Source organism: Ovis canadensis, chromosome 19, assembly GCF_042477335.2.
Source record: "Ovis canadensis isolate MfBH-ARS-UI-01 breed Bighorn chromosome 19, ARS-UI_OviCan_v2, whole genome shotgun sequence".
NCBI lineage: Eukaryota > Metazoa > Chordata > Mammalia > Artiodactyla > Bovidae > Ovis > Ovis canadensis.
The window spans coordinates 70,921,355-70,946,811 of NC_091263.1; the positions used below are offsets into that span (position 1 = coordinate 70,921,355).

At 47.9% G+C, this 25,457-nt stretch overlaps 1 protein-coding gene across 6 annotated transcripts in view; it reads left to right on the forward strand.

Annotated features, from left to right (window-relative positions):
• Positions 1-9,270: 9,270 nt before the first annotated feature.
• Positions 9,271-25,457, forward strand: part of TMEM40 (transmembrane protein 40) — a 33,378-nt gene continuing 17,191 nt past the window's right edge. For 5 of the 6 annotated variants that reach the window (XM_069560974.1, XM_069560976.1, XM_069560979.1 and 2 more), the window contains exon 1: positions 9,287-9,332. The gene's annotated coding sequence lies outside the window, so the exon portion shown is untranslated. Of the gene's footprint in view, positions 9,333-25,457 lie in introns of all 6 variants that reach the window. The other variant, XM_069560975.1, reaches the window with a different exon arrangement.

Sequence of the window (25,457 nt, forward strand, 5' to 3'; positions counted from 1 at the left end):
GCGGATCCCTCCCCGGCGTCCTTGTCGCAGACGAGGGCCCATCACCGGCTTGCACACTCCCGCGGACGGGGAGCTCACCACCTCTCAGGGGACAGCTCCTCCCTACGACTCCCCGTGGTACCCTGGATCCCTACTCGCGAGACACAGTCACGGTGACCAGAGAGTCTCAGGTGGGAGCCCCCACCTCGGTCAGTTCTGCTCCTGTGAGCCCTTGGCCAAGTCACTTGACCTCTCTAAGCCTAGCTTTCTCATCTGCAGGCATTCCAGAAACAGGAGCTGCTATTGTCAGTCAAGCCAACCAGCGCACTTCCCATGCGGCCCACCCCAAAACCAGACAGGATATGAAGAGTAGTACCCTGTCGCACCAGGGCTTCTGCCTGCCTCATCCAACCCTCAGGACATCACGGCCGGTTTCTTCATCTTACACCCAACGCAACTGAGGCCACAGAGGCAGAGGGGCTTGCTGCAAGTCACACAGCCAGTCAATCAGGGATGGAATCAGGACTGACCCCAGACTGGGCAACAGTTCTTAAATGAAGCTGCCCAGTTTCTCCGCAGGTAGGTACAAGCTCAGGGTGGCAGGATCTATCGGAAAACAGGTAGAGCAATTAAGCCTCTGTGCCACGACTACCCTCGAGCGGCGCTCTGCAGCAAGAGAAGGCACTGCAGTGAGAAGCCCCCGCACCACAATTGCAGAGTAGCCCCACTCGCTGCAACTAGGGAAAGCCTGAGCAACAACCGAGATCCAGCACAGTCAAAAATAAATAAATAATATATACATATATATATATATATATAATCAGTTTGTTTTTTTTTTTTAAAGAAATTCTCTAAACAGCCAGGAGGCCATTGGTTCTTGGAAAAAGGAGTCGTGTGTGCAACACAACCCTGGGTTCAAATCCCCGCGAAGTTGCTTCCTGACTGTGACGCCTTGGGATAATGACACAACCTCTCTGAGCTATGTTCGCCTCACCCTTATAAGAAGGGGATAAAGGAAATCGTTATTTTATAACACACTTCTTGGGTACCTGTTATTATGGGCTTCTGGGCTCCAGAGCAGCACTGTCTAATAGAACTCTGCAATGCTGGGAATTTTCTGTACCTGCATTGTCCCGTATGCTGGCCACCAGTCACATGTGGGCCTTCCCTGGTGGCTCAGTGGTAAAGAATCCACCTGCCAATACAGGGGACACAAGAGATGCAGGTTCGATCCTTGGGTCGGAAAGATCCCCTGGAGAAGGAAATGGCAACCCACTCCAGTATTCCTGCCTGGGGAAATCCCATGGATAGAAGAGCCTGGCGGGCTACAGTCCATGAGGCCGCAAAGAGTTGAACATGACTTAGCAAGTAAACAGCAACAACCACAAGCTATTTAGGAAAATATCTGGGCTTGAGGCAAACAAGGTTAAACTCTTGTTCCGACCTATCTTTTTGTTCTGTCACATCTTTTGGGACGTGAACTAGGCGGGCAGCTTGCTGGGGCAGCTCCAGCCCTGTAGGGGGAGCCAAGGATCCAAGCAGTGAATATTCGTTTGTGGGTGCTCAGTCACTTCAGTCGTGTCCAGCTCTTTTCCACCCCATGGGCTGTAGCCCTCCAGGCTCCTTTGTCCATGGGATTCTCCAGGCAGGAATACTGGAGTGGGATCCCATGCCCTCCTCAAGGGGATCTTCCTGACCCCAGGGATCGAACCCACACCTCTTACATCTCCTGCATTGCCAGATGAGTTCTTTACCCCCATCTCCACCTGGGAAGCCCTGAGTTTTCCTGTCAGTCTTTACCAAAGAGCTGGGCTGTTTGCTAAACACAGGGGGGATATGGAGGGAAACTAAGAGAGATGTGGTGAAGAACAACTACTTTGGTGAGAAGACAGAGCTGAATTTGAGTCGCCTCTAGCTGTGTGACCTCGCATAAGTGGCTCAGCCCCTCTGAGCCTCAGTTTCCACATCTATAAGATGGAAATAATAGCACCCACCCAAGAAGGAAAAGCTCTTGGCTAAATGCCGGGCACACGGCAAACCTGCAGTGAACTGTAGCTGTTAGTTGTTTTTATTATTGTTACAGCTTGTAGAGGAGACACACACTGAGTCGGATGGTGGAGGGAAGGATTGTGGGAACAGAGGAGAGAGATGGGAAGTGTGAGCCCACCCTTGAGGAGCAGATACATCCTCCAGGCAGAGAACCAGGCCAGTGTTCCAGGCACGCATGCTTGTATCCACAGTCTCAGGCTCCATCACAGGGTGCCCTGCATCCACTCCTCATACCTGCAGGACAGGTGTGTCCTGTGACATCTCCCTGGGCTTGAGCCCAGTTAGACACTGCTCACAGGAATGTCACTGCCCAGACAGAGCTCTTAGGAGAATTCCCAGGCTATAGGCACTGTGTCCTTCCAGCATGGGTGAGACTGTTCCAAACATTTGTGTCTTGGATCAGAAGACGATCTCAAAAGCTGTTTTTAAAATCTCCCTCCCTCCCTATTTCCTTCCTCCCCCGCTCTTTTCTCCCTCCCTCCTCTCTTCTTTCTGTTCTTTTTATTCATCATAAAGGTTAACGACTTGTGCATTTATTAAAAGAACTTTATGACTACCTCCTCAAGCACAGAACTATACTTGCAAACCCAACAGCAAGTATGGGACAGGATGACCAAGGCTGACACAATTCACAGCTGGAAATTTCACAGCAGCAGTTCCAGCCAGGAGTTTCCTGATACCCAGTTGCTTAAATACAGGCTGCAGACGAAGCAGTGGAAGCCACAGTTCAGACACTAGGGTAGGACAAGACCGCCTTTCTCCAGGTGAACTCAGTAACACTGTTTTTATGGAAATGTCCTAATGTACACGCAAGTAGAAAGAATAATATTGATCTAATAAACTCCCGTTTACGAATCCCCTAGCCTCTGCTATTCTTCACATTGGTTGATTGTCCCTCCTGTCTCCCCCTCCCACATTTTTCCCAAAGCTGGAATGCTTTTAAGCAAGCAAATCCCAGACCCAATGTCCTGTCACCAGCAATTGCTTCAGCCTGCCATGCCAACCGATGACATTTTTACATAGCTGCCGTGCCAATATCATACCTCACAAAAATAGCACTAACCTTTAAATAATCTAATATTTAGTCCGTATTCAAGTTTCCCAGATTGTGTTAAAGATGTCTGTTGGCAATTCGTTTGTTAGAAGAGTGTTCACAAAATTCACTGGGCTCCGATTTCTACAACTACGGCACTTCATAGGTTTTGCTTTCTGGATGGCCTCTATGGGGCACAGACACAGGAAATGCATCCTGCCCCTTCTAAAAAGCTCCAGCTGTGTGCTGGACACAAAGTAGCTCACAGTAGGCCCTCAAGATAGCCCTGCAAGGTGATGCTGAGCAGGTGCTCCCATTGATAGCCCCAGGACCCCCACTTCAGCTAAAAAGAAGTCCACTCTGATCTGATAGAACGCCTTAAATTTTACTCGTCAAGAGGATCTTTCTGCTTAAAAAGAAAAAGACATTAAAAGCCACCTAAATTGAGTCTGAATCCCTTATTTTGCATTTCTCAGAATGTCCTAGGGTGGATTTTTTCACCACTCACCCCCTTCTTATAATTTGTTTGACAAGTACACACTGTTTTATTTATTTATTTATTTTTGACTGTGCTGCGTCTTCAGTGCTCTGCGAGGGCTTTCTCTAGTTGCGGGGAGTGGGGGCTACTCTCTTGTGGAGCACAGGCTTAATTACGCGATGGCACATGGAATCTTCCTGGACCAGGTATCCATTTCCCCTGCACCGGCAGGCGGATTCTTTACCACTGAGCCACCAGGGAAGTCCGCCCACCCCCTTTTTGTAAAAAAATAAAATTAGCTCTTGTCTTTGTTCTTTAGAGGGGGCATTGAGACACTGGTGTCTGAGAGTCAGAGGGTTCTCAAGATGACCAGGTCCAACTTCTGCCTTCAGCTGCAGAAGTTTTCCATTGGCCCATTCCATAGTTGAAACAACTGAGGCCTGGAGGCCCAGGGTGAGTCAGGCTTAATCTAGATGTAAAACTATTTTCAACTCCATCTCAGATTGCCTCAGAGACACCCATTGTTTCTTAAAGAATATGGAATTGCAAAGGCCAGAGGCTACCTCTTCAAACGTAGATTTAAATGACACGTACAGGAGCTTTTAAGCTAGGTTAGGTTGGAGTTTCTCCATGGAGGAGTGAAGAAAGTCCTGCCTTTGGAGTTAGGGAAACGTGGGTTCAAGTCCCGACTTAGCCATATCTGTTAGGTCACGCTGAGCAGTCCTTTACTCCTCTGGTTCTCACTTTTCCCATCCAAGGAATGGGGCAATAGTCCCTGTTTACAGCATTCATTTAAGAAATGTTTGAAAATGATTAAGACAGGCCCTGCCGTCAGAGGCATCCATTTGGTGAGTAAGTAGAAACTCACGTCAGGAACTGGGCTTGGGCTCCCCTGGTGGATCAGTGATTAACAATCCACCTGCTGATGCAGGAGACACAGGTTCGATCCCTGATCTGGGAAGATCCCACATGCCGCACAGCCAGCAAGCCCGTGTGTCACAACTACTGAGCCTGTGCTCTAGAACTCGCACGCTGCAACTACTGAAGCCTGAACACTCTAGAGCCTGTGCTCCGAAACAAGAGCGGAAGCCACCGCAGCGAGAAGCCTGCACACCACAGGTAGAGAAAAAGCCGCGTGGCAACAAGGATCCAGCACAAATTAATTAATAATTAATGACAATTAAAAAGAGAACCAGGCTCCAGGGTGTTCATAGTAGGGGCATGTTCTCCAGCCCCCTACACCCCCAGGGTATCACTCTCAGACCAGACCCAGGAAGTCTCTGGGGAGTTCCCATCAGCCTGAGGGATCTCAGAGCTTCATTACAAGTGTGTCAAGGCCTAGGAAGGGCTGGCTACATCCAGGCACCGCCCAGAACACTTCATACAAATAGTCTCACCACGGGTTGGGACAGCTGTCTCCCCCATTGTGACGGATGTGGAGACTGAGGCCAGGCTGTCAAGCTGTGTAACTGCTGTCTGCAGAGTTCACGTGCCTGCTGAGTCAGGGGGCCCCCCACCCCCGCTGTCAGTTCTGGAATGCAGGGAAGCCGGATGCCACGCTCAGCTGCTGAGCTTGCTCTTCAGGGCTGTCAGCTGTGCCCACAGGATGGTGGGAGGTTGTCCCATGAATCATTCTCCCGACATACACACAGCAGTGAGGTCACCTCAGGATGGAGCTAAGTTGGACTTCCTCATGCCTCTGGCAGCTCTGTCGTGGCCCTGGAGATCTGCCCACAGCAGAGAGGTAGGAAATGCCTGGAGGTCCTCCCTCCATCCTTCCGGAGGTCAACTCTTACTTGCTCAGAGAGGGGAAGTGCCCTCACCTGGGACTGCTCTGTTCTGTGCGCTCACTCCATTGTGAGGGACGGGATATCACTCCGTTCGTCTTTTTCCAACCCCATTGACTGTGGCCTGCCAGGCTCCTCTGTCCATGGAATTTCCCAGGCAAGAATACTGCAGGTTGCCCCTTCCTTCTCCAGGGGATCTTCCCCACCTGTGTCTTCTGCTTGGCAGGTAGTTTCTTTACCACTGAACCACCTGGAACTAGAAGATAGTAAACGTGAGGTACTGACTGGGTCTTATGGGCACTACTACGTGCCAGTCACTGACACCTTTCAGTGGTAGGAAGTATAATGTAGTCCATTTGGTTCTTCAATGTGAGCAAGCACCAGTCGGCGTGTTGGAAGGTGGCTAAAATACAAATTGCAGTTCCCACCTCCAGAGTCTCTGATTCATTAGGACTAGGATGGGACTCAAGAGTTTGCCTTTCTAAAAAGGTTACAGGTGATGCTGATATTGCTGGTCCAGGGACCACATTTTGAGGATAACTGATTAGTTCAACTTCCTTCCCTTTGCTTAATGGTGGTTCTCAAGTTTATTTTTTCAGGGACGGAGATCTCATTGCCTATTCTGTCAACCTATTTCATTTCTAGATAGTTTTTACTGTGGAGATATGACTTGTGTGTGTCCTTGTACTGAGATGAAACTAACCCTCTTGGCTCTCTCTTGGCCAGTTCTCTCTGCCATTGGACTGCATGGTCTCATCAGAAAGGAGCAATTAGAGGGGAGAGGAGACTTGCTATTAGACCAAAGTTCTTCCTCACCTGCACAGTCCAGACCACCAAGCCCTCTCAATTCTCCCTTCTAAATCAACAGTGTCCAGTGGCAATATATTGTGAGGGAATTCTCTGGTGGTCCAGTGGTTAGGACTCTGGGCTCTCATGGCTGAGGGCCTGGATTTGATCCCTGGTTGGGGAACTAAGATCCCACAAGCTGCATAGCCAAAAAACCCAAAACAAATACACACACACATACACATATGTATTCACTATATGTGTATATATGGATATATATATAATATATAAAGAATATATTGTATAATATAATAATATTATTATATATTATGTATGTAAAATATAATAATATATATATTATGTATGTAAATATAATATATAATACAATTATGTTATATTCTAATATATTATAATATATAATATATAAAGATATTGTATAATATAATAATATTATTATATATTATGTATGTAAAATATAATAATATATATTATGTATGTAAATATAATATATAATACAATTATGTTATATTCTAATATATTATAATATAATAAATATATAATATATAGCATATTATAATATATTGTAATTATAATAAATATATATCACATAGTACAATATATGATATATATTATATATATGATGTATAATATGACATATTTATTATAATAAATAATCATATGATATATATTTGTAATATATATAATTTATTATATGTATTTATATATTGTATATAACATATATCTATATAGATATTACATATGATATATATGATAAATGTAATTATCTATATAGATATTATGTATTATATATAATATATGCCATATATTATATATGAAAAATATATAGTATCTATATAGATATAACATATAATACATGTATGAAATAATATATATGTATATATATGATATATATGATATAATATATATGCTATATATGATATATCATATATAGGATATATATGTGATATATGTAATATATATTATCTATGTAGATATTATATATTATATATAGATAGTATCTATATAGGTATTATATATTATATTATAATAGATGTATTATAGATTATTATTTATATAATATACAATATTTATATAATATATATTATAATATATCACTATAATATATATGATTATATATGATATATATGATGATATATGATATAATATATATGATATATGATTATAATATATAATATATATAGATTATATAAATAATATAATATTAATAATTAACATATAATTATACTATACATTTTAACTTATAGTACATCTCAACTCTGCCCAGCCACATTTCAAAGGCTCCGAAACCACACATGGCTGGTGGCCACTGTTTTGCACAATGCAGTGCCCGTTCCCTAGTCCTCTCTACTCCTGCCACTGCACCAGCTCACCAGCATCCTGTGCCTCATGTTTTGCCCCCCAATCCACAGTACAGCGGCCAAATCATTGATATGAAATGTAAGATTTGATCATATCCCCATCACCCTCAGGATAATGCCTGATCTTGATGTGGCTTCCACGTCCTCTCTCTCTTTCCCTTCTCCCCTCCTCTAGCCGCCAAGCCCCCCACTCTCCCACTTTACTGAATTCATTTGCAGGTCCTCAACACAATAGTGCCTCTTACCTCTAAACCTTTGCACACTTGGTGCCCTCTACCTCTAAACCTTTGCACCTTTGGAATGCATCTTGGGCTACCCTTTCAGCTCACTCTCATTCAACAAAATTTATCAAGCGCCTACTATGTGTTGGACACTGTTCCAGATCTTGAAACTAACAAACACATAAGAAGGAAGTATACATAACAAGAAAATAGCGTGTCTGATGGTGAGCAGTAAAGTACGATGCAAGAGAAAGGTGGTGCTGGTGGTTACTACTATATACAGGGTGGTCAGGGAAGGCTTCTTGGAAACGGTGACGTTTGGGTAGAGAGACCTGAAAAAGTGAGGGAAGGAGCAAGGTGGCTGTCTGGGAAAAGCACTCTAGGCAGAGGGAACAGCCAGGGCAAAGGCCCTGAGGAGGGACGGCCTTACTGGAGTGTTTGGAGCACATTCCTGGGTGGCTGGGGCAGAGTGAGAGAGGACGTTATAGTAATTAATGTCAGAGAGGGCAAGAAGTGGGTGGCACAGTATAGGACTATGTAAGAATAGAAGTTAGTAAGGGGGGAGTCCTGGGAGGGTGCTGAGCAGAGGGACATGAGGGGCGACATGAGCTGACTTGGGTTTTAACCAGACCCCTCTGGCTGCCCTGATGAGAACAGATAGTGGGTGGCGGACAGGAGCGAAGAGACTAGTGGGTGCCAGGGTGGTTGCAAGGAGATGGCATGAAGAGGCTGGATTCAGAATATGTTGAAGGGAGGGCCAATAGGGTTTTCCAGAGAAGTCAGAACCAGAGTATGAGACAGCGAAGAGTCAGGGATGATTCCAAGGATGACTCCTGAGCTTAGATGATTCCTCTTCCAGGAAGCCCTCCTGGGAACCCCCAGCTGCCTGGGCCTTGCCTTCATGGAGATTGTCATGGCCTGTCTCCCTCAGGGTGCTACCCAGGGCAGGGTGGGACTTGTTTACTGTCCTTCTTCCAGAGTGTTTGAAAGGTGAGTGAGAGAGGCAAGCTGAGCTGGAGTTAATTCTGGCCTCAACGTTGAGAGGTCTGTCCCCAACCCCCACCCATTTGGGATCCACAAGTCAGTAGATATTCTAGCCTTTGGGTAGTTTCCTCACCACCGGAGGGCACTGCCAGCCCCACTCACAGGAGTCTCTCAAGGCAACACTGAGCCTAGAGCCTCCTCTTCTGCTGCCGGTCTAACCTCCGTCCTGGGGGAGCATCAGGTTGGCCCACATGGCTGTGCCCTGAGTCAGCCTCACCCATGGCAGAGAGGAGGCGGCCCTAGGACGGAGCTTGACATAGCCAGAGTGGTGCTACAGGCCTTGAAGTTAGATGGCATGGCCATGGCCCCGGGGGGAGGAGACAGCCGCCCCATCTGCCCTCCTGGTATACCGGGGTAAGAGTCAGGTCAGACAGGAAGGCCGGGGGCCGACGGCACCGCGGGAAGGAATGCCACGCGCGTGAGCCTGTGAACCTGGGGCCCCCGGCGCAGCGTCAGGCCCCGCCCCCTCCCCGCCGGGGGCGTGGCCACCTCTCCGACCTCCTCCCCCGCCCCTCCCCCGGCACCCGCAGTCCAAGGTCGCCTCGCCTCCAGCGCGCACCTGCCTCCAGAGCTCAGGTAAGGCACACGGGGCGCCTGAGCGGGGCGGGGGGATTTTTTCGGAGTTTTGGGGAGAAAGAAGCTCTTCAGCAGGCCTGACATTCTGCGGTTCCCGGCGGGCCTGAATTTGAGTCCCACTCAGGGGCTTCCCAGTCAGGTGAGCGCCTCCGTCTCCTCGGGAGAGTCAGGGGAGCGAGAATACTCCTCCCCCGTGCTGGGAGGGTCCCGCCGGCCCACTCCGGGTCTGTCGCTAACTTGCTCTGCGGGGCCTTCAGAAACATTACGACCTCAGCTTCCCCATTTGTGAGGTGAAGGGTCTGGCGAACTCTCGGAAGGCTTCGCCCCCTCCGCCCTCGTGGGACCCACAGCTTTGACGGGTGTTTCCTCACACACGCCCTCCTCTTCCCGGCAGAAGCTGCCCTGGCCTCGGGGCTCGAAGGCATCTTTGAGGAAAAAGTACTGAACGGAGAGCTGGGGGAAGGGGGAGCCCCGCTGCTGTCAGAAGCTCACGGCGCGGGGGTGCGGCCGCGAGGGAGCCCCAGTCCCCTCACCTGTGCGCAGAGCATCCTGGCTTCTCTCCTGGGAGGCGGCTTTTGGGTCGGAAGCCATCCCATTTTTCCTTTCACTGGGGACGGGAAAGATTATGGTCTGGGGCTTATCATTTTGACTTGATTTGTTTAGAAACTGAGAGAAAAGTCACGTAAGAAGGGTGTGTTTGTCCTCTTTGGGGTCCAAGCAGATCTATACTAATGAACCCCCTCCTGTCTCCGCGTCTCCCTGAATTTGGGCTGGCGCAGCCTTCTGAAAAACTGGGGTCCTTGTGCTTTGAGATCGTTGCCAGGTCACCCTGGTAGCATGTCGTCTCCCACATGCTGGCCACACACCCGGACTGGGGACCCTACTGGTCATTGTCAATGGAGGCCTTCTTTCATTTTCATAACAGCTCTATGTGGGAGATTCTCTTTTAAAAAAAAATTAAATAACTTTATGGAGATATGATTCACATGCCATAAAATTCACCTTTTTTAAAGTGTGCACGTCAGTGGTTTTCAGTTTATTCACCAAGTTGTGAAGAAACTGAGTTTCAGTTTATTCACCACTGTCTAATTTAGAACATTTTTATCCTCCCCAAATAAACCCCATACCCTCTAGTAGTCACTCGCTGTGTCCCCTTCTCCCTGGCAACCACTAATCCACTTTCTGTTTCTATGGATCTGCTTATTCTGGACATTTCATGTAAATGGCATCATACAATAGGGGCTCTCTTCTGACTGGCTTCTTTCTCTGAGCATAATGTTTTCAAGGTTTATGCATGTTTTAGCGCGTGTCAGCACTTCATTCCTCGCTATGGTTGAAGAATCTTGTATGATGATATCACATCTGGTTTATTCACCCATCAATTGATGGATATTTGGGTTGCTTCCATTTTTTCTCTATTATGAATAATGCTGCTGCGGACAGTCATGCACAAGTCTTTGTGTGTACATAGGCTGTCAGTTCTCTTGGATATACTACGAGGACTCGCTGGCTCCTATGGTGAAACTGTGTGTAACATTGTGAGGAATTCAAACTGTTTTCCAAACTAGCTGCACCATTTTACATTTCCGCTGATAATATGTCAGATTTCCAAATTTTCCACCTCCTCCCCAGAACTTGTTATTTGTATTTCATATTGTAGCCATCCTAGTAGGTGTGAAGTGGTATCTCACTGTGGTTTTGATTCTCACTTCTATACTGACTAATGATGTTGAGCATTTTTCCATATGCTGTTGTCAATTTGTACATCTTCTTTAGAGAAATGTCTGTTGAAAGCCTTTGGCTATTTTGAAATTGGGTTATCATGTTATTGTTGAGTTGTTGATGTGGCTATTCCAGGGGAGATTCTGAGGCTCTGAGACTGGGGGAGACTTGAGGTGATCTCACAGTCGGTGGTCGGTAGAGGTGGGAAGTGAGTCTGGGTCTGTCTGACATTCAAGAGGCAGCAAGCTCTTTCTCCTGCTCTGGATGCCTTTTGTCTGGTCTTTGCTGTTGCCAATTGTGTGTGTGTGTGTGTGTGTGTGAGAGAGAGAGAGAGAGAGAGAGAGAGAGAGAGAGAGAGAGAATGTGAGATACTGCTGGGAAAAGATAGAAAGAGAGAGAGAGAAGACAGAAAAACTGAGAGCATCTGGGATGAGAGAATAAGAAAGAGGAGCCTGACCTGGCTCTGGCTGTTTAACAAGACACCCACCTTGGAGGGTCAGAGCCATGGAAAACCTCTTCAGAGTTTTTGGTTTCTTCCCATTAATTTTCAAACATTGTGGTTGTTGTTGTGAACTTCAAAAAAGTTTACTGAGGAGCACACTTCCCACTAGTTTTTTTGTTCCTAAATCCAAAACAAATCTAATTAGACCTCCAACCTAAACAGGGAATAGCATCCCCTAGTGTCTAGCTGGGCCTAAAAATCCAGAGCAGTGTTCATCAAATTGTTGATAACACCGTCTGCCCAAGAAAAATGTTTAGGTTCCCCCAACACATATATTTATTTATGGATTTAGAAATTATATGCGAATTGTTGTTGTTCAGTTGCTCAGTCTTATCTGTCTCTTTGCGACCCCATAGACTGCAGTACACCAGGCTTCCCTGTCCTTCACTGTCTCCCAGAGTTTGCTCAAATTCACATCCATTGAGTCAGTGATACTATCTAACCATCTCATCCTCTGTTACCCCTTTCTCCTTTACCTTCAATCTTTTCCAGCATCAGGGTCTTTTCCAATGAGTCAGCACTTCGCTTTAGGTGGCCAAAGTATTGGAGCTTCAACTTCAGCATCAGTCTTTCCAGTGAATATTCTCAGGGTTGATTTCCTTTAGGATTAACTTGTTTGATCTCCTTGCAGTCCAAGGGACTCTCAAGAGTCTCCTCCAGCACCACAGCTCAAAAACATCAGTTCTTCAGCAGTCAGCCTTCTTTATCGTTCAACTCTCACATCCATGTGTGACTACTAGAAAAACCATCGCTTTGACTATACTGAACTTTGTTGGCAAAGCGATGTCTCTGCTTTTTAATATGCTGTCTAGGTTTGTCATATACAGGTACTGCAACCATTAGTTAATATCTCAAGGCCCAACATAGTATATTCAGAGTTCCATCACCAACACCAGAGTTCAGACTTTCCATCACCAACAATAATGAATGGAAGTCCACCTTTCAAGGAGTTTTCTTATTATGATTTCAGTCAGCAGCAGTGTGTGTGTCTGAGATCCTGTTCATTATCATTTGCAACATTAGGCTGGCTGCTGTAGGACTTGAACTAGGAGCAGTGGTGGGTCTCTTCCACGCTTTTCTTGTGTCTGGCTTGTACATTCTTGATAAGCACTATCTCCTTCCGTGGTTTCTTGACAGGGACTCTTTGAAGCCCCTCGTCCACACTACAGGGGCTGATTCAGTTAAAGCTGCATTGTTTGATTCTAACCCACCACCAGGACACGGCAATATAGGGCAATAGGCTGACCATGGAGGAATGGGAAATGTGGCCACAGCAGACCTGTCTGCATTGTGGGCTTTCCTACTGGCCTCTTAGGGACCCCACTTAGTGGACATGGCGTTGGGTATCTGATATATGGCCAAGGGTGCACATCAGAGTTGAACTATGTACTCTTAACTATTTTTAGCTAAAAATGAAGCAGAAGTAGGGCTTCCTTGGTGACTCAATGGTAAAGAATCCATCTGCCAATGCAGGAGACACAGGTTCGATCCCTGATCCGGGAAGATTCCATATGCCTCATTGCAACTAAGCCCGTGTGCCACAACTATTGAGCCTGTGGTCGAGAGCCCAGAAGTCACAGTTACTGAAGCCTGTGTACCTTATAGCCGGTGCTCTGCAACAAGAAAAGCCACTGCAGTAAGAAGCCTGTGTGCCACAACTAGAGAGTGGCCTCCACTTGCTGCAACTGGAAAAAAGTCTGCACAGCAACAAAGAGCCAGCAAAGCCAAAAATATATAAATTAAAGTTTTAAAAAGTTAATTAGCAATAGATGAACCGATTTGTCCTTCCTGTGCTTTGGAGATTATTATTTGAGAGACTAATAGGTTTTGAGCTAAGGACATCTAAGCCCACCACTGCCACGCCTCAGCTTGCCACCTCTCATGCGGGGTGCTCGTGACATGAAGCAGTTATCATTTTTAGACAGTTTTTCCATATATTGAGCTGGCATCTGCCTCAGTGACTCCCCAAGATCCTGACTGCTCCCTCTGAGCTCACAGCCCCACCTGGTCCCCCTGTCCTGGAGGAGCCCTGCAGAGACCTGGGGACAGTGACCAGGTCTGTTTATGCAGTGCTTATCCTTAGGCTGAGCAAGTCGGACACGGCTGTGCACTAACACACCTGCTCCTTCATCCAATTCTCTTTGCTATAGTCTCCACACCCCCTTATCCTCTGAATTATCTTGATTTGTCCAGACTCTCTTCTGTTCAGGACCCAAGATTGAGCCCTAGGATAGGAGATGGTAACATAGAGGTCACCTTTCTCACCATGGACTCTGTGCTTCTGTTAATATAAACAAAGGCTGTGTTAGCTTTGCTTTGTCATGTCTGACTCTGCAACCCCATGGACTGCAGCATGCCAGGCTTCCCTGTCCTCCACTATCTCCTGGAGTTTGCTCACAGTCATGTCCATTGAGTCAATGATGCCACCCAACCATCTCATCCTCTGTTGACCCTTCCTCCTTCCTCCTTCAGTCTTTCTCCCTCAGTCTTTCCCAGCATCAGGGTCTTTTCTAGCAATGAGATCATTTTACTGTGTACTATCTTATCCACAGCCCCAGGTGAGGTCCAAAACCCTGAGTGAGTGACATTATTTTCTGTGTCAGAGATGAAAAAAAAAAGGGCCTAGAGAAGAGAAGCAATGGGCCCACGGGTTGGTGGCAGGGTCCAGCCAGGCCCTCACTCTCACAACAGCTGACTCAGTTTCCTCCCAACCCCTCCCCTGAAGGTACCAAGAGGATTTTCCACCCACATCATGGGATCTGGAGCTCTGAAAACACCATTTCTGTTCCAAGCCCCTGCTTCCCAGGGTCTATTTCTGATTCATTCCCTTCCCCAACTGTCCTGCTTGAAGGGTGGACAAAACCCTGGCCGCCGAAAGTTGACACTGTTCAGAGTGGCCAGTGAGAGTGCCCAGGCCTGGATGCCAGGATGAAAATGCTGGCCCCAGACATGGCAGGGATCGGAGCAGATGACAGTTTCCAACACTGTGCCAAAAGTCATGGAGCTACATTCTAAGGGAGAGGACTGTGCTCTTGTGTAGTTTGCGGAAGGACCAGATTAGCTTGACTGAAAGAGCTTTCTCTCCTGCAGGCCTTCTCAGAGCCTTTCATATGTGACTGCATCTTGTGCAGCTCCTATTGGAGCCTACGGAGAGCAGCATTGCCCAAACTTCTTTGAACATAAAATCCACTTTTTCTTTGAGTATTTTGAGGGGCCCATAAAAGGCTATTTGTAACTCACTTTTAAAACATGCTGTTCTAGGCCTTTGTGCAGGTCATATCAACCCTGAGTGCCTTTGCTGATTGAGTGGATGAACCCTGAAGGCTTTAACAGGAGCAGAGCATTAGTATCCTATAATGTCAGAGCTGGAAGAACCTTGTAGTATGCAACTTCTACATATGGGGGAACTGAAACCCAGGGCAGCCCAGCAACTTGTTTGAAAGGAGGCTAGAGGCAGGCAAGCCTGCTGGGAGATTATCATAACACTCAGGGGAGAGGTTCTGGCGGTCTGAGTGGACCACACTCTGCCTAGCATGTGTTGCCTCTGTTAACGATACAGATTTCCCTGAGCACCCTAACCCTAACCTTGCTCTGAACATCAGACTCTCTGAGTGAGAGAGCTGGGGGATCTGCACTACCAACAGTGCTCCCAGGGGCATCTGACCATTAGCCAAGTTCGGGAGATGTTGAGCATGGGGAAGGAAGGGGAAACTCTCATTTACTGGGTGACAGTATTCTGGGCTAGCTGTGGGCATGATATCCTTCAATCCCCACAAAACTCAGGGGGAGAGATATTAATACCGCATTTTACAGAAGCTGAGCAGCAAACAGGGATGGGAACACAATAATAACCGGCTCCAAAGCCCTCAGTCCCCATGTAGGATCTCTTGGGAAGGAGGCAGTGGGAATGGAGAAACCAGCTCCTCTTGAAGGAAAAATAGGACAGGCTTGGGCTTTGGCTGGCAGGAGAGGAAGGAGCTGGGTCATCCTTCCTGCCTTTGGAGCTTGAGGGCCCAGAAGGATGGTGGAGTCAGAGAAGCTTGGAAGGAAGATGTTTGGCCTCTGAAAGCTCTGGGCTGAGCCAGGCACTGGGTTGGGGGGAGACTGTGGTAGGCAGAGTGATGATCCCCAAAGATGCTTGTGTTCTGATCTCTGGAATCTGTGACCCTTTTAGTTTATGCAGCCAAATGGAATGGACATCGTAAGTGGAACTAAGGTTGCTCATCTGCTGACCTTAATATATGGGATGATCCTAGGTGATCATGGGTGGTCTGGGTGGGGCCCAGTGTCATCACAAGGGTCCCTAAATGTGGAAGAGGGAGGCCAAAGAGGTCAGAACAGTTCAGCGTGAAGACTTGCCCTGACATTGCTGGCTTTGAGAATAGAAGAAGAGCCACAAGCCAAGGAATGTGTGTGGCCTCACGAAGCTGGACAAAGTCGGGGGTGGGAGAGGAAGGAGGAAAAGCAGCAGCAAGGAAATGGGTGTTCCCCTTGGGCCTCCAGAAAGGCAGGCAGCCCTGTGGACACCTGGATTTTAGCCTGGTGAACCTGTGCTAGACTTCCAGCCTACAGAACGGCGAGGTGCTAACCATGTGTTGCTTCTAGCCGCTACGTTTGTGGTAGTTTGTTACAGAAGCAATAGAAAACCAGAGAGGCGCCAAACCAGCTCCAAGGTGGTCTCTGTCCTCAGCAAGTGTACGGGTCTCAAGGGCAAGATCTTGAAGACAGCTGGCTCAGATGGTTACCGCGATGGGGAAACCCAGGAGGTCCCCAACCCAGCCTGGAGTTGTGACAAAACACCTCATATGGTGTGGGGGCCTCAGGGGCCCTGGCTGGCCTTGCAAGCCCTGGTTTGCTCTGCCTACCCTTTCAGAGTGCCCCTCCCCGAAGCTCCCCCACCACCCCACCACACATACACACACACATTTGTCTCAACTCAAGAGCTTTGGCTGCGCATAACAGAAACCACGACCGGCTACCATAAAAGGGTTTCTTTGGGAGGATATGGGGGTCTCGCAGAGCAGAGCGCGCATGTGAGGAAGGCGACTGCAGAGAAGATGGCGCCCAGGAGCAGAAGCAAGAGGGCCCCGTGGCAAGGCAGAGCAGCGCTGGCTGGTTGACTGCTTGTGTCACTCACACTCATCACAAGTCAGATCCCTGGGAGGAAGAGGCTGAGAGTCTGGCCTGGGTGGAGGGCAGTCACCCCTCAAGCACTCCCACATGCTTGTCCTGGAGCTGTGTCTGCCTGGCTGGGATGTGGTTGATGTTACGTTGTGGGCTTGTCTGGGGTGACTTGAGCAGCCAGAGGACATCATCCAGAGCTGTGACTTGCTCCTGGGCTAAGACTAGCATGCGTGAGGTAAGATGGTGGGTACTGAGAATGCCCTGGTAGTCCAGTGGTTAAGACTTCGTGCTTCCGCTACAAGGGGCATGGGTTTGATCCCTGTTTGGGGCACTGAGATCCCTCACGCCGTGCCTCCAGATCACACCATGCGCTCTCTCCTGTCGCCAGAAGGGGCTTTGATGCCCGGTGGACTAGGACAGTCCACGCCTCTGTCGGCTCTGTTCCCCTCCCAGCTGCTATTTCTGCTCGCAGCGCCCCTTGAATCCCACCTCCTGCCCTGGGCATGTTTAACTGAGCTGGCCCACCATTGGCGGCCCCAAGGCACGACGTTACAGTCCACCTATGGGAAAAGTTGGTCATTAGTTGAGCTTTCAAGGCCCAGGATGATCCCCCAACCTCATGGGGTTCCTACCCCGTCACCTCCCCACTACCGCCCACCTCTTACACTCAGCCCTCGTCCCGCTCTGGCCACTGTTGAAAATCCAACTGCAGGGACCTCCCTGGTGCTCCAGTGGCTAACACTCCACCCTCCCCATGTAGGGGCCAGGATTCAATCCCTGGTCAGGGAACTAGATCCCACAGGCCTCAACTAAAGAACCCGCACGCTGCAATGAAGATTGAACATCCCGTGTGCCGCAGCTAAGACGGGCACAGCCAAATAAATAAAGATTTTTTAAAAATCCAACTCAGTCTTAGCCCTCTTCTCCAAAGTGGGACACCTGAGGAAGATAAGCAACCTGTGAATTGGGAGACAGTGTTCTGGAGCCAGCCTTGCCCCTGAATCACTATGTGACCCTGGGCAACTTCCTCTCTCTTCTCAGTTTCTCCATCTGTTAACTCAGACACCAATGCCCCACCTTCGCTGGGTGGGGAAGGCGCTGTGAAGCTGGAAAGGCTCAGTGTCCCTTACTGTCCCTCCCACCCTTATAATAGCAGGAGCTTAGGAAATCTGTGCTGAACTGAAGTGGAAATCCAGTTTAACAAAGCCTGTGGGGTGCAGCGGCCCTGGCACCACCGGTGACTCAGCAGGGCTGGGGTTTGCAGAGGAAAATGCTAAGTATTGCATGTCCTTGTAGGACCAGCCTCAGAATGAGGGCAGGCGGCTGAAAGAGGGAAGCCTACAGGCCTCTAACCAGGACTGGGGAGCGGGGCATCACGTTAGTAGGGAAGGGAATCGATGTGAGTCTATCCGTAAGCTGGGAGACCTTGAACAAGTCACTTGTCTCTATGAACCTCAGTTTCTTCTTGCGTAAAATAAGAGTAGTGTGCGTGAAATGAGATCATGGGAACTGGGAACTCCCTGGTAGTCCACTGGTTAAGACTCCGTGCTTCTGCTACGGAGGGCATGGGTCTGATCCCTGTTTGAGGAACTGAGACCCCCCATGCCGTGCCTCCGGGATCACACCATGTGCTCTCTCCTCTCTCTGCTTTCTTCTTTCTTCACTTCTGTCTCAACTCCCTGTGCTCCATCTTGGCTCAAAAGAGGTCATATGCTGTGAACCTGCCTTTCCGAAGCCCCTGGCATCAATCCCTGTGTTTGATGTCCCACCCCTAGTGCACTGTCCTTTTGTCTTAAGCCTCGCCCTGCACGCTGACTTTAAGAGTATTACACCTTTACAGTTCTGCTGATCCTTTCTTATAGCAGGAATATGGACGAAGGAGAGATGAAGAAGGACATTAAGAGGAGAAACAGGGCTCCCTCAGGTCCTGCCTCCATGAGCATTCTGTTTCCCCTGCTGTCTGTTTCAGTGTCCTGAAAACTGCTTGAGGAAGTTCCTTGGGTTCTGCGGACACTTGCTCAGGGCTCCAGTGGGCTAGGTGTCAATAGAAGCCAAGTTGGTGTCGTTTGCATAACACTCCAGTGACTGTCAGTGGCTTCTTTCCTGGTGCTAATGACAGAGGCCTGGGAAGAGCTGCCGGCATCAACATGGACTAAGCAACTACGCTTGCTCAACCACTTACTAGCTCCCCGGTCAAGTTTCGTAGCCTTTCTTTGCTGCCGCGTTCTTACGTGTAAAGTGGGCACAAGCGCAGTGGGCCCTGATAGAGTTGTGTGAGGCGTACGTGAGGCACGTGTGTCATTTCCTCAGACCCTTGCCTGACAGACAGGAAGCACTTACTTGTTGCTGTCTTCGTCATTATCCAGGTCATCATTTTTGTTTTTTGCCAGGCCTTGTGCACGGCACAGGTGACACGGATATGAATCAGCCATAATCCCTTCCCTGGCTGGCTGGGGATCTAGTGCAGGAGACTCACCCTGGGTGTGTCAGACCCTCTCCCAGGCCCTGAGCAGGGATCAGAAAGTGAATAGAACAGTGGCTCCAGCAGTTGTGGCAAGCCAGCGCCTCGAGAAGGAAGGTTCTGAAACAAGACACGGCTAACGTAGGCTCAGGAGAGCAACGTGCCCCCAAGGCCCCCCCCCAAATCGTGTCCTTCTTTGGAGTTGCTTCCTGCCAACTGCTTTGCATGTGGGCCAAGGCCCCTCGACTCTGTGCCTTTGCACGCCGCTCCTTCTGGCCCTTCCAAGCTCCCCTTCCGCATTCGCTTCTTCAGGAACTCTGACTGACCCTGGTGTGATTTGGCCCCTGGGCTGCCATGGGACTCCCACCCCACCCCACCCCACCCCCTGTCTACTATGAAACACCTTGAGGACAACGATACAACTTATTCACCACAGTATCCCTGGTGCTAGCACATAATACGTACTGTGTACTAAGTTGCTCAGTTGTGTCCGACTCTTTGTGATCCCATGGACTATAGCCTGCCAGGCTCCTCTGTCCATGGGATTTTCCAGCCAAGGATACTGGAGTGGGTTGCTGTGCCTTCCTCCAGGGGATCTTCCCAGGGACCAAACTCATGTCGCTTATGTCTCCTGCACTGGCAGGCGGGGTCTTTACCACAATGCCATCACCCTAGCCTAAGCACACAGCATACTCAATTAATGTATGAAGGCAGGGGAGGAAAAGTATATCAGTCAGAATTATTTTCAGCTACAAATGCTGAGACTCCTGACTATCGAGGCTTAAACAAAACAGCGTTTGTTTTTCTTAAATAACTAGAAAGCAGGTGCTGCTGTCAAGGGCTCAGCAGCTCCATGTCCCTGCATTAGCTTTGGCTTTCCCTCAAGGTCACAGAATTGCCACTGCAGCTCCTGCCATCACATTCAGGAAAGAAAGGAGAGGCAAGACACAGCACCAGTACTGTTGGCCTCTTTTGTCAGGAGAAGCAAAACTCCTTCTCAGAACCCATCAGACTTCTCACTTCTTTTTGGCCAAAACTGGATCATATGGCCACTCCTCACAGGGAAAACAAGTATCTGCTTGATGCGTGCTTGCATGCTAAGTCACTTCAGTTCAGTTCAGTTCAGTTCAGTCACTCAGTTGTGTCTGACTCTGCGACCTCATGGATTGCAGCACACCAGGCTTCCCTGTCCATCACCAATTCCCAGAGCTTGCTCAAACTCATGTCCATCAAGTCAGTGATGATATCCAACCATCTCATCCTCTGTCGTCCCCTTCTCCTCCCACCTTCAATCTTTCCCAGCATCAGGGTCTTTTCCAGAGAGTCAGTTCTTCACATCAGGTGGCCAAAGTATTGGAGCTTCAGCTTCAGTATCAGTCATTCCAATGAATATTCAGGACTGATTTCCTTTAGGATTAACTGGTTTGATTTCCTTGTTGTCCAAGGAACTCTTAAGAGTCTGCTCCAACACCACAGTTCAAAAGCATCAGTTCTTCAGCGTTCAACTTTCTTTATGGTCCAACTCTCACATCCATATATGACTACTGGAAAAACCATAGCTTTGACTAGATGGACCTTTGTTGGTAAAGTAATATCTCTGCTTTTTAATACACTGTCTAGGTTTGTCATAGCTTTTCTTCCAAGGAGCAAGCATCTTTTAATTTCATGGCTGCAGTCACTACCTGCAGTGATTTTGAAGCCCAAGAAAATAAAGTCTGCCACTGTTTCCATTGTTTCCCCATTTTTTTGCCATGAAGTGATGTGACCAGATGCCATATTCTTTGTTTTTTGAATGTTGAGTTTTAAGCCAGCTTTTTCACTTGCTTCAGTCATGTCCAACTGTATGATCCCACAGACTGCAGCCTGCCACGCTCCTCTGTCCATGGGATTCTCCAGCCAAGAATAGTGGAGTGGGTTGCCATTCCCTCCTTCAGGGGAGCTTCCCAACCTGGGGATCAAACCCCTGTCTCTTATGTCTCCTGCATTGGGAAATGGGTTCTTTATCACCAATGCCACCTGTGAAACCCAAAGGGTTAGTTTCTCAGTCATGTCTGACTCTCTGTGACCCCATGGACTGTAGCCCGCCAGGCTCCTCTGTCCATGGAATTCTCCAGGCAAGAATACTGGAGTGGGTTGCCATTTCCTTCTCTGGGGGATCTTCCCAATCCAGGGTTCGAACCCAGGTCTCCCACATTGCAGGCAGATTCTTTACCATCCGAGCCACCAGGGAACCCATCTACTTGATATGGAGGAACAAAGTTCAGTTTTGTTAACAAGAAGGAAGTGCAGGGGTGAAGGCGGGCACAAGGATTAAGGGGATGGGGGTAAAGAGGGTGGTTTCTGGTTAGACCTCGTCAGCAGAAGGTTCATGAATGAGGTGGTATTTGCGCTGTGCCTGGAAAGTCACGTACAATTTTGGCAACAAGGAAGAATGGCCTCAGTGGAAGTCTGCTACTGCTGCTGCTAAGTGGCTTCAGTCGTGTCCGACTCTGTGTGACCCCATAGACGGCAGCCCACCAGGCTCCGCCGTCCCCAGGATTCTCCAGGCAAGAACACTGGAGTGGGTTGCCATTTCCTTCTCCAATGCATGAAAGTGAAAAGTGAAAGTGAAGTCACTCAATCATCTCCGATTCTTCACGACCCCATGGACTGCAACCCACCAGGCTCCTCCATCCATGGGATTTTCCAAGCAAGAGTACTGGAGTGGGGTGCCATTGCCTTCTCGTCTAGAGGCCTGCAAATGTGAGTGTGCCCAGGGGCTACCACATGAGCAAGACAGCTAAAGCAGGCGAGAGGTAGGAGCAGCTTGGCAAACTGTTGACATATTTGGCATCCTGCAGTAGCTTGCTTGCCTTCATACAGCTCTGAGTCTCTTCTTCCCCCTGAAATTCCACCATGAGAGATGATCTCAGCCTCTGAGATGTACTGGATACCTGCTATGTACAAAGGATCCTCTTCAAAATATAGATACACCCCAGGGCTCATGGTCGTCAGTCACTCATTCCTAGATATCAGTTTCATTTTATTGGCTAGTGACTTCCTAATGCTGAGCTGAATTCTGCCCTGAGAAATGGGAATTTTTATTCCAGAAAAGGGTAATGGAGCCTGGAGTCTAGAAGATGGGACATGGGAGGGACTGGGGCTGGACCCCGAATGCCCAAGGGTCATAGGAGGTCTATGGAAGAGGGGACTCATGCTTATGGAGCCCTCCTTCGGGCAGTCACTGGCCGGCTTTCTTCTCTAAGGTGCTGCCATCACAGCTCACAGTTGAGGTAACTAGAACTTGGAGAAGGGGACCGCCCGGCCAGGGTCATCTCGTGCACAAGAGAGGTTGAACCCTGCTCTGTCCGACCGCACAGCACGTGCTGTCTTGTTGCTGCCCCCGTCATAATAATGATCGTCATCTCAGCTGGCATTTATTCACTCCCTGCTCTATACCAGCCATTGTTTTGAGAGCTCTATGGGTTTTAACTCACGCCATTCTCACAATACACTATGAGGTAACCACTATTATTGTCCTCATTTTGCAGACAAGGAACCTGAGGTCCACAAGAAGTTAAGTCACTGGCCCGGAATCCCACAGCTACAAGGGTCAGGGTTCACACCCAGGCTGTCCAGCTCTGAGGCATGCGGAAAGATGCTGCCTTGTCTGGGTCTTGTGGTGGATTAAAAGTAGATTCTCTACCAAAGACGAACAAAACCCCCATGAACTCATAGGTACAGAAAAGAAATTGGCGGTTGCCAGAGGTGGAGGGTGGGTGAGAATGGGTGAAATGGGTGAAGGGGGTCAAAAGCTACAAACTTCTAGTTATACAATAAAAGAAGTCCTGGGGATGTGATGTGCAGCATGGAGACTATTAGTTCAAAATACTCTGTTGCTTATTTGAAAGTTGCTCAGAGGATAGATGTTAAAATTTCTCATCACAAGAAAAAATTTTTGTTTACCTGTGTAAGGTAACAGATGCTCACTAGACTTAGTATTGTGATCATTTTGCAGCATTTACAAATATCGAATCATTATGTTTTGCCCCTGAAACTAATAATGTTATAAGAGCATTATACCTCAATAAAAATTTTTAATTAAATTGAAAAGAATTTTTAGGGCTTCCCTGGTGGCTCAGTGATTAAGAATCCACTTGCCAACACAAGAGACTTGGATTTGATCCCTGGCTCAGGAAGATCCCCTGGAGAAGGAAATGGCAACCCACTCCAGTATTCTTGCCTGGAAAATCCCATGGACAAAGGAGCCTGGTGGGCTGCAGTCCTTAGGGTCGCAAGGAGTCAGACGCAACTGAGTGATTAAACAACAACAAAAAGTTTTTTAAGAGTGGTTTCTCTTGGGGACTTCCCTGGTGGTCCAGGGGCTAAGGCTCCATGCTCCCAATGCAGGGGGCTCAGATTCTATCCCTGGCAGAGAGCTAGATCCCACACACGGCAACTAAAGATCCCATGGGCTGCAAGTAAGACCTGGCACAGCCAAATAAATAAATACACATATTTTTAAAGTAGGTTCTGTAGACCAGCAGTTCTCCAGTACCAGTAGACATGATTTTTACCCCCAGGAGACACTTGGCAATGTGTGGTGACATTTTGACTGTCAAAACTGGGTCAGGGTGCTACCTGCCTCTAATGGGGAGGATGCTAAACGCCATACAAAGTGTACACTGGCAAAGGAGCATTGGTCCCAAATGTGAGGAGTTTGGAGGTTGAGACCCGGGTCCAAACTAGTCAAAGAGGAGTGAATCTACCTCCTGTCAGAGTTGAATCCCTAGACTCAAAGCTGGGAGGAGAAGAAATGGGGTGGGGTAGGGATCTTCAGAACAAAGTCAGCACAGCTTGGCTAAGATGCTGTAACAAATACCGAATCCCAGTCCCACAGAAGAGAGAAGCTGATTCCCTGAGCACATGGTCAACCAGAGGTAGGTCCAGGTGGGCAGGCAGCTCTAACCCCAAGGCCTTGTGGGGCCCAGGTTGCTTTGCCTCATTGCTCAGGGCTTCCCTGGGGTGTTGACTTGGCTTGTGTGACGGAGGTTGGCCCCCCACCACGGATCAGGGTACAAAAAGCAGGAAGGAGGAAGTGGAAGTAGCAGAAGTTTAGGAGCCCAGAACTGAAACCAGATTCCCACAAGTGAGAACCGATCGTTAAATCTTTAGGAATTTGGGGAGAGGGTTGTTAAACAGAACCAGTTTTAAATTAAATTAAATGTTATAAATTAACTAAATCCTACAACAAGCAAGGCTAATAAGTACTCAAAATGTATCACTTCCTAATTTATTTGACTACATTCTGCTGTTCCACAGGCTCTTGAGGTTTTCGCAGGTTCTGCGTGTGTGGTGGAAACGCTGCAGGAGGCTATTTGTGTTCCGCTGCCCACCTCTTCTCAGCTTTGCACTCAGTGACATCACGTTGATTTCAGTCAGTGGGAGTGTTTATATCACAGAAATCAGGAACCTATACAAATCAGAGCTTTATGGTTTGCTTTGTTGATGGTCTGAATTTAAGAAAGTGGTCAAGCAAATGTTACTAACGCAGATTAAACCTCAAAACTGTAGGTATTACATTTTACTTGTTGTATATGAAATTCACAATACAGAGGAGCTTATTTTTTTATTATTTGTGTGCTATGCATTCTTTTAAATTTTTTATTATTTTTTTCTTGAGATATAGTTGATTTGCAGTGTTTCAGGTGAACAACAAAGTGATTCAGTTATACATATACATTTATAGCTATTCTCTTTTAGATTCTTTTCCATTGGAGGTTATAAGATACTGAATATAGTTTTCTGTGCTATACAGTAGGTCCTTGTTGTTTATTCTACATACAGTGGTGTGTATCTGTTAATCCCAAATTCCTAATTTACTCCCCCATCCATTCTTTACAGCAGTAAAATTTATTGCAGATGTGTGTGTGTGTGTGTGTGTGTATACTTTCCCCCCAGAACCACAGAACATCTGTCAGCTCCCCACTGTACAGTTCCCATCCACTCTCAGTCTGTTGGCAGGAACATGAGTCACATGGTCCCTTGGCCAAATCCAGCATCCAGGGATGCTGGGAAATATTGTCCCTAGCTGGACAACCATGTGCCCAGCTAAAATCAAGGCTTTGAGTCGGGCAGCCCAACCATGGCAGCTCCATGTATTTCCTCTAGAGAAGGGCACCAGCTCACTGAGGTTAGCTGTTTAGATTTTCCGAGGCCACACGCCCAGCCTTCTCAGGGCCTCATTTGAAGGCCCTCTTCGAGTTACCACCAGCACCCACTCAGAACTCCAGGAAAGCACAGGGTATGGTGTCCTGAAGGGATAGGTTCCCAAATC